An 11,941-nucleotide genomic window follows, 5' to 3' on the forward strand; every position below is an offset into this window, starting at 1 on the left:
TGGCCTTAGCCAACACCACTGGCCCTGGTGTAATGTGGATGGCATCAGCCAGTAGCACAGACCTTTGTGTATTGTGGATGGCATCAGCCACCAACACAGGCCCTGGTGAAATGTAGTTGGCCTCAGCCAGAAGCACAGGCACTGGTGTGGTGAACATTGCCTCACAGGAAGCACTGGCCGTGGTGGAATGTGGATGGTATCAGCCAGCATCACAGGCGCTGGTGTGGTGATGATGACCTCACAGGAAGCACTGGCTCTGGTGTAATCTGGATGGCCACAGCCAACAACAATGGCCCTGGTGAAATGTGGATGGTATTGGTCAGCAGCACAGGCCCTGGTGTAATGTGGATGGCCTCAGCCAACACCACTGGCCCTGGTGTGGTGAAGATGGCCTCACAGGGAGAACTGGCCCTGCTGCAATGTGGATTGCATCAGCCAGTAGCACAGGCCCTTGTGTATTGTGGATGGCATCAGCCAGCAACACAGGCTCTGGTAAAAATGTGGATGGTAACAGCCAAAGACACAAGCCCTGGTGTAAGGTGCATGGCATCAACGAGTAGCACAGTCCCTGGTCAAATGTAGTTGGCCTAAACCAGAAACACAGGGCCTGGTGAAATGTGGATGGTCTCAGCCATAAGCACAGGCCCTGGTGTTGTGAAGATGGCCTCACAGAGAGCACTGGCCCTGATGAAATGTGGATGGCATCAACGAGTAGCACATGCCCTTTTTTTTGTGGATTTCATCAGCCAGCAACACTGGCCCTTGTGTATTGTGGATGGCTTCAGCCAGCAACACAGGCTTTGTTTAAATGTAGTTGGTCTAAGCCAGCAACACAGGCCCTGGTGTATTGTGGATGGCTTCAGCCAGTAACGCAGGTTCTGGTGAAATGTAGATGGCCTCACAGGAAGCAGTGGCCCTGATGTAATGTGGATGGCATCAGCCAGAAGCACAGGCCCTGGTGTGGGGAAGATGGCCTCACAGGAAGCACTGGATCTGGTGTGGGGAAGATGACCTCACAGGGAGCACTGGCCCTGGTGAAATGTGGATGGCATCTGCCAGTAGCACAGACCCTGGTCTGGTGAAGATGGTCTCAGCCATAAGCACAGGCCCTGGTGTGGTGAAGATGACCTCACAGGGAGCACTGGCCCTGGTGAAATGTGGATGGCATCATCCAGAAACACGGGCCCTGGTGAAATGTGTTTGGTATCGGCAAGCATCACAGGCCCTGTTGCAATGTGGATGGCCTCAGCCAGCACCACAGGCCCTGGTGTAATGTGGATGGCATCAGCCAGCAACGCAGGCCCTGGTGAAATGTAGATTGCCTCAGACAGCAGCACAGGCCCTGGTGTCGTGAAGATGGCCTCATAGGGAGCACTGGCCCTGGTGTAATGTGGATGGCATCAGCCAGTAGCACAGGCCATGGTGAAATGTAGTTGGCCTCAGACAGAAGCACAGGCACTGGTGTGGCGAACACTGCCTCACAGGAAGCACTGGCCGTGTTGTAATATGGATGGTATCAGCCAGCATCACAGGCGCTGGTGTAATGTGGATGGCCTCAGCCAGCAGCACAGGCCCTGGTGTGGTGATGATGACCTCACAGGAAGCACTGGCTCTGGTGTAATGTGGATGGTATTGGTCAGTAGCACAGGGCCTTGTGTATTGTGGATCGCATCAGCCAGCAACACAACCCCTGGTGAAATGTGGATGGCATCAGCCAGTAGCACAGGCCCTTGTGTATTGTGGATCGCATCAGCCAGCAACACAAGCCCTGGTGAAATGTGGATGTTTTCGGCCAGCACCACAGGCCCCGGCTTAATGTGGATGGCATCAATGAGTAGCACAGGCCCTGGTATAATGTGCATGGTATCAGCCAGCAGCACCGGCCCTGGCCTGGGGAAGATGGCCTCAGCCAAAAGTACATGCCCTGGTGTGGTGAAGATTGCCTCACAGGGAGCACTGGCCCTGTTGAAATATGGATGGCATCAGCAACTAGCAGAGGCCCTTGTGTATTGTAGTTGGCCTCAGGCAGCAACAAAGGCCCTGGTGAAATGTAGATGGCCTCAACCAGCAACACACGCCCTGGTGAAATTTAGCTGGCCTCAGCCAGTAGCACAGGCCCTGGTGTAATGTGGATGGCATCAGCCAGCAACGCAGGCCCTGGTGTGGTGAATATGGCCTCACACGGAGCAGTGACGCTTGTGCAATGTGTACGGCATAAGCCAGTAGCACAGGCCCTGGTATAATGTGTATGGCCTCAGCCAACAACAGTGGCCCTGGTGAAATTTGGATGGTATTGGCCAGCAGCACAGGCCCTGGTGTAATGTGGATGGCCTCAGCCAACAGCACAGGCCCTGGTGTAATGTGGATGGTCTCAGCCAGCAACACACGCCCTGGTGAAATTTAGCTGGCCTCAGCCAGTAGCACAGGCCCAGGTGTAATGTGGATGGCATCAGCCAGCAACGCAGGCCCTGGTGTGGTGAATATGGCTTCACAGGGAGCATTGACGCTTGTGCAATGTGTACGGCATCAGCCAGTAGCACAGGCCCTCGTGTAATGTGTATGGCCTCAGCCAACAACAGTGGCCCTGGTGAAATGTGGATGGTATTGGCCAGCAGCACAGGCCCTGGTTTAATGTGGATGGCCTCAGCCAACAGCACAGGCCCTGGTGTAATGTGGATGGTCTCAGCCAACATCACAGGCCCTGGTGTGGTGAAGATGGCCTCACAGGAAGCACTGTCCCTGGTGTAATATGTATGGCCTTAGCCAACAACAATGGCCCTGGTGAAATGTGGATGGTATTGGCCAGCACCACAGGCCCTGCTGTAATGTGAATGTCCTCAGCCAACACCACTGGCTCTGGTGTGATGTGGACGGCATCAGCCAGTAGCACAGGCCCTTGTGTATTGTGGATCGCATCAGTCAGCAACACAAGGCCTGGTGAAATGTGGATGTTTTCGGCCCCCACCACAGGCCCTGGCTTAATGTGGATGGCATCAAAGAGTAGCACAGGCCCTTGTGTAATGTGGATGGTATCAGCCAGCAGCGCAGGCCCTGGTCTGGTGAAGATGGCCTCAGCCAAAAGTACAGGCCCTGGTGTGGTGAACATGGCCTCAAAGGGAGCTCTGGCCGTGGTAAAATATGGATGGCATCAGCAACTAGCAGAGGCCCTTGTGTATTGTAGTTGGCCTCAGCCAGCAACGCACGCCCTGGTGAAATTTAGCTGGCCTCAGCCAGTAGCACAGGCCCTGGTGTAATGTGGATGGCATCAGCCAGTATCACAGGCACTTGTGTATTGTGGATGTCATCAGCCAGCAACACAAGCCCTGGTGAAATGTGGATGGTTTCGGACTGCACCACAGGCCCTGGTGTAATGTAGATGGAATCAATGAGTAGCACAGGCCCTGGTGAAATGTGGATGGCATGAGCCAGCAACGCTGGCCCTGGTGAAATGAGGATGATATCAGCCAACACCACAGGCCCTGGTGTAATGTGAATGTCCACAGCCAGTAGCACAGGCCCTTGTGTATTGTGGATCGCATCAGCCACCAACACAAGCCCTGGTGAAATGTGGATGGTATCAACGAGTAGCACAGGCACTGGTGTAATGTGGATGGCCTCAGCCAACATCACAGGCCCTGGTGTGGTGATGATGGCCCCACAGGAAGCAGGCACAGGCAGTGGTGTAATGTGTATGGCCTCAGCCAACAACAGTGGCCCTGGTGAAATGTGGATGGTATTGGCCAGCAGCACAGGCCCTGGTTTAATGTGGATGGCCTCAGCCAACAGCACAGGCCCTGGTGTAATGTGGATGGTCTCAGCCAACATCACAGGCCCTGGTGTGGTGAAGATGGCCTCACAGGAAGCACTGTCCCTGGTGTAATATGTATGGCCTTAGCCAACAACAATGGCCCTGGTGAAATGTGGATGGTATTGGCCAGCACCACAGGCCCTGCTGTAATGTGAATGTCCTCAGCCAACACCACTGGCTCTGGTGTGATGTGGACGGCATCAGCCAGTAGCACAGGCCCTTGTGTATTGTGGATCGCATCAGTCAGCAACACAAGGCCTGGTGAAATGTGGATGTTTTCGGCCCCCACCACAGGCCCTGGCTTAATGTGGATGGCATCAAAGAGTAGCACAGGCCCTTGTGTAATGTGGATGGTATCAGCCAGCAGCGCAGGCCCTGGTCTGGTGAAGATGGCCTCAGCCAAAAGTACAGGCCCTGGTGTGGTGAACATGGCCTCAAAGGGAGCTCTGGCCGTGGCAAAATATGGATGGCATCAGCAACTAGCAGAGGCCCTTGTGTATTGTAGTTGGCCTCAGCCAGCAACGCACGCCCTGGTGAAATTTAGCTGGCCTCAGCCAGTAGCACAGGCCCTGGTGTAATGTGGATGGCATCAGCCAGTATCACAGGCACTTGTGTATTGTGGATGTCATCAGCCAGCAACACAAGCCCTGGTGAAATGTGGATGGTTTCGGACTGCACCACAGGCCCTGGTGTAATGTAGATGGAATCAATGAGTAGCACAGGCCCTGGTGAAATGTGGATGGCATGAGCCAGCAACGCTGGCCCTGGTGAAATGAGGATGATATCAGCCAACACCACAGGCCCTGGTGTAATGTGAATGTCCACAGCCAGTAGCACAGGCCCTTGTGTATTGTGGATCGCATCAGCCACCAACACAAGCCCTGGTGAAATGTGGATGGTATCAACGAGTAGCACAGGCACTGGTGTAATGTGGATGGCCTCAGCCAACATCACAGGCCCTGGTGTGGTGATGATGGCCCCACAGGAAGCAGGCACAGGCAGTGGTGTAATGTGGATGGCCTCAGCCAAAAACACTGGCACTGGTGAAATGTGGATGGTAGTGGCCAGCACCACAGGCCCAGGTGTAATGTGAATGTCCTCAGCCAACACCACTAGCCCTGGTGTAATGTGGATGGCATCAGCCAGTAGCACATAATGAAAACCTATACTTTGTTTCGGGCGAGTTCCACATTCAAATGCATGTAATGGTAAGAAACGCACTGTCTTGACGAAAGAAAGCGTTTTTGTACAACTTCATATAAATAGCTGTAACTTTTGATAGAAGACTCAGACACACATATGTACGGCTTTATCTTACAGAATTACAATATCCCCGTGCTGGGCAAACAGGTTTTGCAGCTGTTTCAGCTACGATTTTCAAGTTATTCACATAATGAAAACGTATACTTTGTTTCGGGCGAGTTCCCCATTCAAATGCATGTAATCGTAAGAAACACACTGTCTTGACGAAATAAAGCGTTTTTGTACAACTTCACATAAATAGCTGTAACTTTTGATTGAAGACTCAGACACACATATTTCTGGCTTTATCTTATAGAATTCAATATCCCCGTGCTGGGAAAACAGGTTTTGCAGCTGTTTGAGCTACGATTTTCAAGTTATTGACATAATGAAAACCTATACTTTGTTTCGGGCGAGTTCCCCATTCAAATGCATGTAATCGTAAGAAACGCACTGTCTTGACGAAAGAAAGCGTTTTTGTACAACTTCACATAAATAGCTGTAACTTTTGATAGAAGACTCAGACACACATATTTATGGCTTCATCTTGTAGAATTCAATATCCCCGTGCTGGGCAAACAGGTTTTGCAGCTGTTTGAGCTAAGATTTTCAAGTTTTTCACATAATGAAAACCTATACTTTGTTTCGGGCAGTTCCCCATTCAAATGCATGTAATCGTAAGAAACGCACTGTCTTGACGAAAGAAAGCCTTTTTGTACAACTTCATATAAATAGCTGTAACTTTTGATAGAAGACTCAGACACACATATATACGGCTTTATCTTATAGAATTCAATATTCCCGTGCTGGGCAAACACGTTTTGCAGCTGTTTGAGCAAAGATTTTCAAGTTATTCACATAATGAAAACCTATACTTTGTTTCGGGCGAGTTCCCCATTCAAATGCATGTAATCGTAAGAAACACACTGTCTTGACGAAATAAAGCGTTTTTGTACAACTTCACATAAATAGCTGTAACTTTTGATAGAAGACTCAGACACACATATGTACGGCTTCATCTTATAGAATTCAATATCCCCGTGCTGGGAAAACAGGTTTTGCAGCTGTTTGAGCTACGATTTTCAAGTTATTGACATAATGAAAACCTATACTTTGTTTCGGGCGAGTTCCCCATTCAAATGCATGTAATCGTAAGAAACGCACTGTCTTGACGAAAGAAAGCGTTTTTGTACAACTTCACATAAATAGCTGTAACTTTTGATAGAAGACTCAGACACACATATTTATGGCTTCATCTTGTAGAATTCAATATCCCCGTGCTGGGCAAACAGGTTTTGCAGCTGTTTGAGCTAAGATTTTCAAGTTTTTCACATAATGAAAACCTATACTTTGTTTCGGGCAGTTCCCCATTCAAATGCATGTAATCGTAAGAAACGCACTGTCTTGACGAAATAAAGCGTTTTTCTACAACTTCATATAAATAGCTGTAACTTTTGATAGAAGACTCAGACACACATATGTACGGCTTTATCTTATAGAATTCAATATCCCCGTGCTGGGCAAAAAAGGTTTTGCAGCTGTTTGAGCTACGATATTCAAGTTATTCACATAATGAAAACCTATACTTTGTTTCGGGCGAGTTCCCCATTCAAATGCATGTAATGGTAAGAAACACACTGTCTTGACGAAAGAAAGCGTTTTTGTACAACTTCATATAAATAGCTGTAACTTTTGATAGAAGACTCAGACACACATATGTACGGCTTTATGTTATAGAATTTAATATCCCCGTGCTGGGTAAACAGGTTTTGCAGCTGTTTGAGCTAAGATTTTCAAGTTATTCCCATAATGAAAACCTATACTTTGTTTTGGGCGAGTTCCCCATTCAAATGCATGTAATGGTAAGAAACGCACTGTCTTGACGAAAGAAAGCCTTTTTGTACAACTTCATATAAATAGCTGTAACTTTTGATAGAAGACTCAGACACACATATGTACGGCTTTATCTTATACAATTCAACATCCCCGTGCTGGGTAAACAGGTTTTGCAGCTGTTTGAGCTACGATTTTAAAGTTATTCACATAATGAAAACCTATACATTGTTTCGGGCGAGTTCCCCATTCAAATGCATGTAATCGTAAGAAACGTACTGTCTTGACGAAAGAAAGCGTTTTTGTACAACTTCATATAAATAGCTGTAACTTTTGATAGAAGACTCAGACACACATATGTACGGCTTTATCTTATAGAATTCAACATCCCCGTGCTGGGCAAGAAGGTTTTGCAGCTGTTTGAGCTACGATTTTCAAGTTATTCACATAATGAAAACCTATACTTTCTTTCGGGCGAGTTCCCCATTCAAATGCATATAATCGTAAGAAACGCACTGTCTTGACGAAAGAAAGCGTTTTTGTACAACTTCACATAAATAGCTGTAACTTTTGATAGAAGACTCAGACACACATATTTATGGTTTCATCTTGTAGAATTCAATATCCCCGTGCTGGGCAAACAGGTTTTGCAGCTGTTTGAGCTAAGATTTTCAAGTTATTCCCATAATGAAAACCTATACTTTGTTTTGGGCGAGTTCCCCATTCAAATGCATGTAATGGTAAGAAACGCACTGTCTTGACGAAAGAAAGCGTTTTTGTACATCAAGATGTTCTCAGCCAGAACCACAGGCCCTGGTGTCGTGAAGATGGCCTCACAGGGAGCACTGGCCGTGGTGTAATATGGATGGCATCATACAATAGCATAGGCCTTTGTGTATTGTGGATGGGATCAGCCACCAACACAGACCCTGGTGAAATGTAGTTGGCCCCAGCCAGTAACACAGGCTCTGGTGAAATGTAAATGGCCTCAGCCAATAGCACAGGCCATGTTGTAATGTGGATGGCCTCATCTAACAACACTGTCCCTGGGGAAATATGGATGGTATTGGTCAGCACCACAGGCCCTGGTGCAATGTGAATGGCCTTAGCCAACACCACTGGCCCTGGTGAAATGTGGATGGTATTGGCCAGCACCACAGGCCCTGGTGTAATGTGAATGTCCTCAGCCAACACTTGTAGCCCTGGTGTAATGTGGATGGCATCAGCCAGTAGCACAGACCTTTGTGTATTGTGGATGGCATCAGCCACCAACACAGGCCCTGGTGAAATGTAGTTGGCCTCAGCCAGAAGCACAGGTACTGGTGTGGTGAACATGCCCTCACAGGAAGCACTGGCCGTGGTGTAATGTGGATGGTATCAGCCATAAGCACAGGCCCTGGTGTGGTGATGATGACCTCACAGGGAGCACAGGCCCTGGTGTAATGTGAATGGCATCATCCAGAAACACAGGCCCTGGTGAAATGTGTTTGGTATCGGCCAGCGTCACAGGCCCTGGCTTAATGTGGATGGCATCAAAGAGTAGCACAGGCCCTTGTGTAATGTGGATGGTATCAGCCAGCAGCGCAGGCCCTGGTCTGGTGAAGATGGCCTCAGCCAAAAGTACAGGCCCTGGTGTGGTGAACATGGCCTCAAAGGGAGCTCTGGCCGTGGCAAAATATGGATGGCATCAGCAACTAGCAGAGGCCCTTGTGTATTGTAGTTGGCCTCAGCCAGCAACGCACGCCCTGGTGAAATTTAGCTGGCCTCAGCCAGTAGCACAGGCCCTGGTGTAATGTGGATGGCATCAGCCAGTATCACAGGCACTTGTGTATTGTGGATGTCATCAGCCAGCAACACAAGCCCTGGTGAAATGTGGATGGTTTCGGACTGCACCACAGGCCCTGGTGTAATGTAGATGGAATCAATGAGTAGCACAGGCCCTGGTGAAATGTGGATGGCATGAGCCAGCAACGCTGGCCCTGGTGAAATGAGGATGATATCAGCCAACACCACAGGCCCTGGTGTAATGTGAATGTCCACAGCCAGTAGCACAGGCCCTTGTGTATTGTGGATCGCATCAGCCACCAACACAAGCCCTGGTGAAATGTGGATGGTATCAACGAGTAGCACAGGCACTGGTGTAATGTGGATGGCCTCAGCCAACATCACAGGCCCTGGTGTGGTGATGATGGCCCCACAGGAAGCAGGCACAGGCAGTGGTGTAATGTGGATGGCCTCAGCCAAAAACACTGGCACTGGTGAAATGTGGATGGTAGTGGCCAGCACCACAGGCCCAGGTGTAATGTGAATGTCCTCAGCCAACACCACTAGCCCTGGTGTAATGTGGATGGCATCAGCCAGTAGCACATAATGAAAACCTATACTTTGTTTCGGGCGAGTTCCACATTCAAATGCATGTAATGGTAAGAAACGCACTGTCTTGACGAAAGAAAGCGTTTTTGTACAACTTCATATAAATAGCTGTAACTTTTGATAGAAGACTCAGACACACATATGTACGGCTTTATCTTACAGAATTACAATATCCCCGTGCTGGGCAAACAGGTTTTGCAGCTGTTTCAGCTACGATTTTCAAGTTATTCACATAATGAAAACGTATACTTTGGTTCGGGCGAGTTCCACATTCAAATGCATGTAATGGTAAGAAACACACTGTCTTGACGAAAGAAAGTGTTTTTGTACAACTTCATATAAATAGCTGTAACTTTTGATAGAAGACTCAGACACACATATTTCGCACTGTGTGTCTGAGTCTTTTATCAAAAAAACGTGAAAACACACTGTCTTGACCAAAGAAAGCGTTTTTGTACAACTTCATATAAATAGCTGTAACTTTTGATAGAAGACTCAGACACACATATGTACGGCTTCATCTTATAGAATTTAATATCCCCGTGCTGGGCAAACAGGTTTTGCAGCTGTTTGAGCTACGATTTTCAAGTTATTCACATAATGAAAACCTATACTTTGTTTCGGGCGAGTTCCCCATTCAAATGCATGTAATCGTAAGAAACGCACTGTCTTGACGAAAGAAAGCCTTTTTGTACAACTTCATATAAATAGCTGTAACTTTTGATAGAAGACTCAGACACACATATATACGGCTTTATCTTATAGAATTCAATATTCCCGTGCTGGGCAAACAGGTTTTGCAGCTGTTTGAGCAAAGATTTTCAAGTTATTCACATAATGAAAACCTATACTTTGTTTCGGGCGAGTTCCCCATTCAAATGCATGTAATCGTAAGAAACACACTGTCTTGACGAAATAAAGCGTTTTTGTACAACTTCACATAAATAGCTGTAACTTTTGATTGAAGACTCAGACACACATATTTCTGGCTTTATCTTATAGAATTCAATATCCCCGTGCTGGGAAAACAGGTTTTGCAGCTGTTTGAGCTACGATTTTCAAGTTATTGACATAATGAAAACCTATACTTTGTTTCGGGCGAGTTCCCCATTCAAATGCATGTAATCGTAAGAAACGCACTGTCTTGACGAAAGAAAGCGTTTTTGTACAACTTCACATAAATAGCTGTAACTTTTGATAGAAGACTCAGACACACATATTTATGGCTTCATCTTGTAGAATTCAATATCCCCGTGCTGGGCAAACAGGTTTTGCAGCTGTTTGAGCTAAGATTTTCAAGTTTTTCACATAATGAAAACCTATACTTTGTTTCGGGCAGTTCCCCATTCAAATGCATGTAATCGTAAGAAACGCACTGTCTTGACGAAAGAAAGCCTTTTTGTACAACTTCATATAAATAGCTGTAACTTTTGATAGAAGACTCAGACACACATATATACGGCTTTATCTTATAGAATTCAATATTCCCGTGCTGGGCAAACACGTTTTGCAGCTGTTTGAGCAAAGATTTTCAAGTTATTCACATAATGAAAACCTATACTTTGTTTCGGGCGAGTTCCCCATTCAAATGCATGTAATCGTAAGAAACACACTGTCTTGACGAAATAAAGCGTTTTTGTACAACTTCACATAAATAGCTGTAACTTTTGATAGAAGACTCAGACACACATATGTACGGCTTCATCTTATAGAATTCAATATCCCCGTGCTGGGAAAACAGGTTTTGCAGCTGTTTGAGCTACGATTTTCAAGTTATTGACATAATGAAAACCTATACTTTGTTTCGGGCGAGTTCCCCATTCAAATGCATGTAATCGTAAGAAACGCACTGTCTTGACGAAAGAAAGCGTTTTTGTACAACTTCACATAAATAGCTGTAACTTTTGATAGAAGACTCAGACACACATATTTATGGCTTCATCTTGTAGAATTCAATATCCCCGTGCTGGGCAAACAGGTTTTGCAGCTGTTTGAGCTAAGATTTTCAAGTTTTTCACATAATGAAAACCTATACTTTGTTTCGGGCAGTTCCCCATTCAAATGCATGTAATCGTAAGAAACGCACTGTCTTGACGAAATAAAGCGTTTTTCTACAACTTCATATAAATAGCTGTAACTTTTGATAGAAGACTCAGACACACATATGTACGGCTTTATCTTATAGAATTCAATATCCCCGTGCTGGGCAAAAAAGGTTTTGCAGCTGTTTGAGCTACGATATTCAAGTTATTCACATAATGAAAACCTATACTTTGTTTCGGGCGAGTTCCCCATTCAAATGCATGTAATGGTAAGAAACACACTGTCTTGACGAAAGAAAGCCTTTTTGTACAACTTCATATAAATAGCTGTAACTTTTGATAGAAAACTCAGACACACATATGTACGGCTTTATCTTATACAAATCAACATCCCCGTGCTGGGTAAACAGGTTTTGCAGCTGTTTGAGCTACGATTTTAAAGTTATTCACATAATGAAAACCTATACATTGTTTCGGGCGAGTTCCCCATTCAAATGCATGTAATCGTAAGAAACGTACTGTCTTGACGAAAGAAAGCGTTTTTGTACAACTTCATATAAATAGCTGTAACTTTTGATAGAAGACTCAGACACACATATGTACGGCTTTATCTTATAGAATTCAACATCCCCGTGCTGGGCAA

This window comes from Perissodus microlepis, chromosome 11, assembly GCF_051167445.1.
Source record: "Perissodus microlepis isolate ML-2025 ecotype Zambia chromosome 11, ASM5116744v1, whole genome shotgun sequence".
Lineage (NCBI taxonomy): Eukaryota > Metazoa > Chordata > Actinopteri > Cichliformes > Cichlidae > Perissodus > Perissodus microlepis.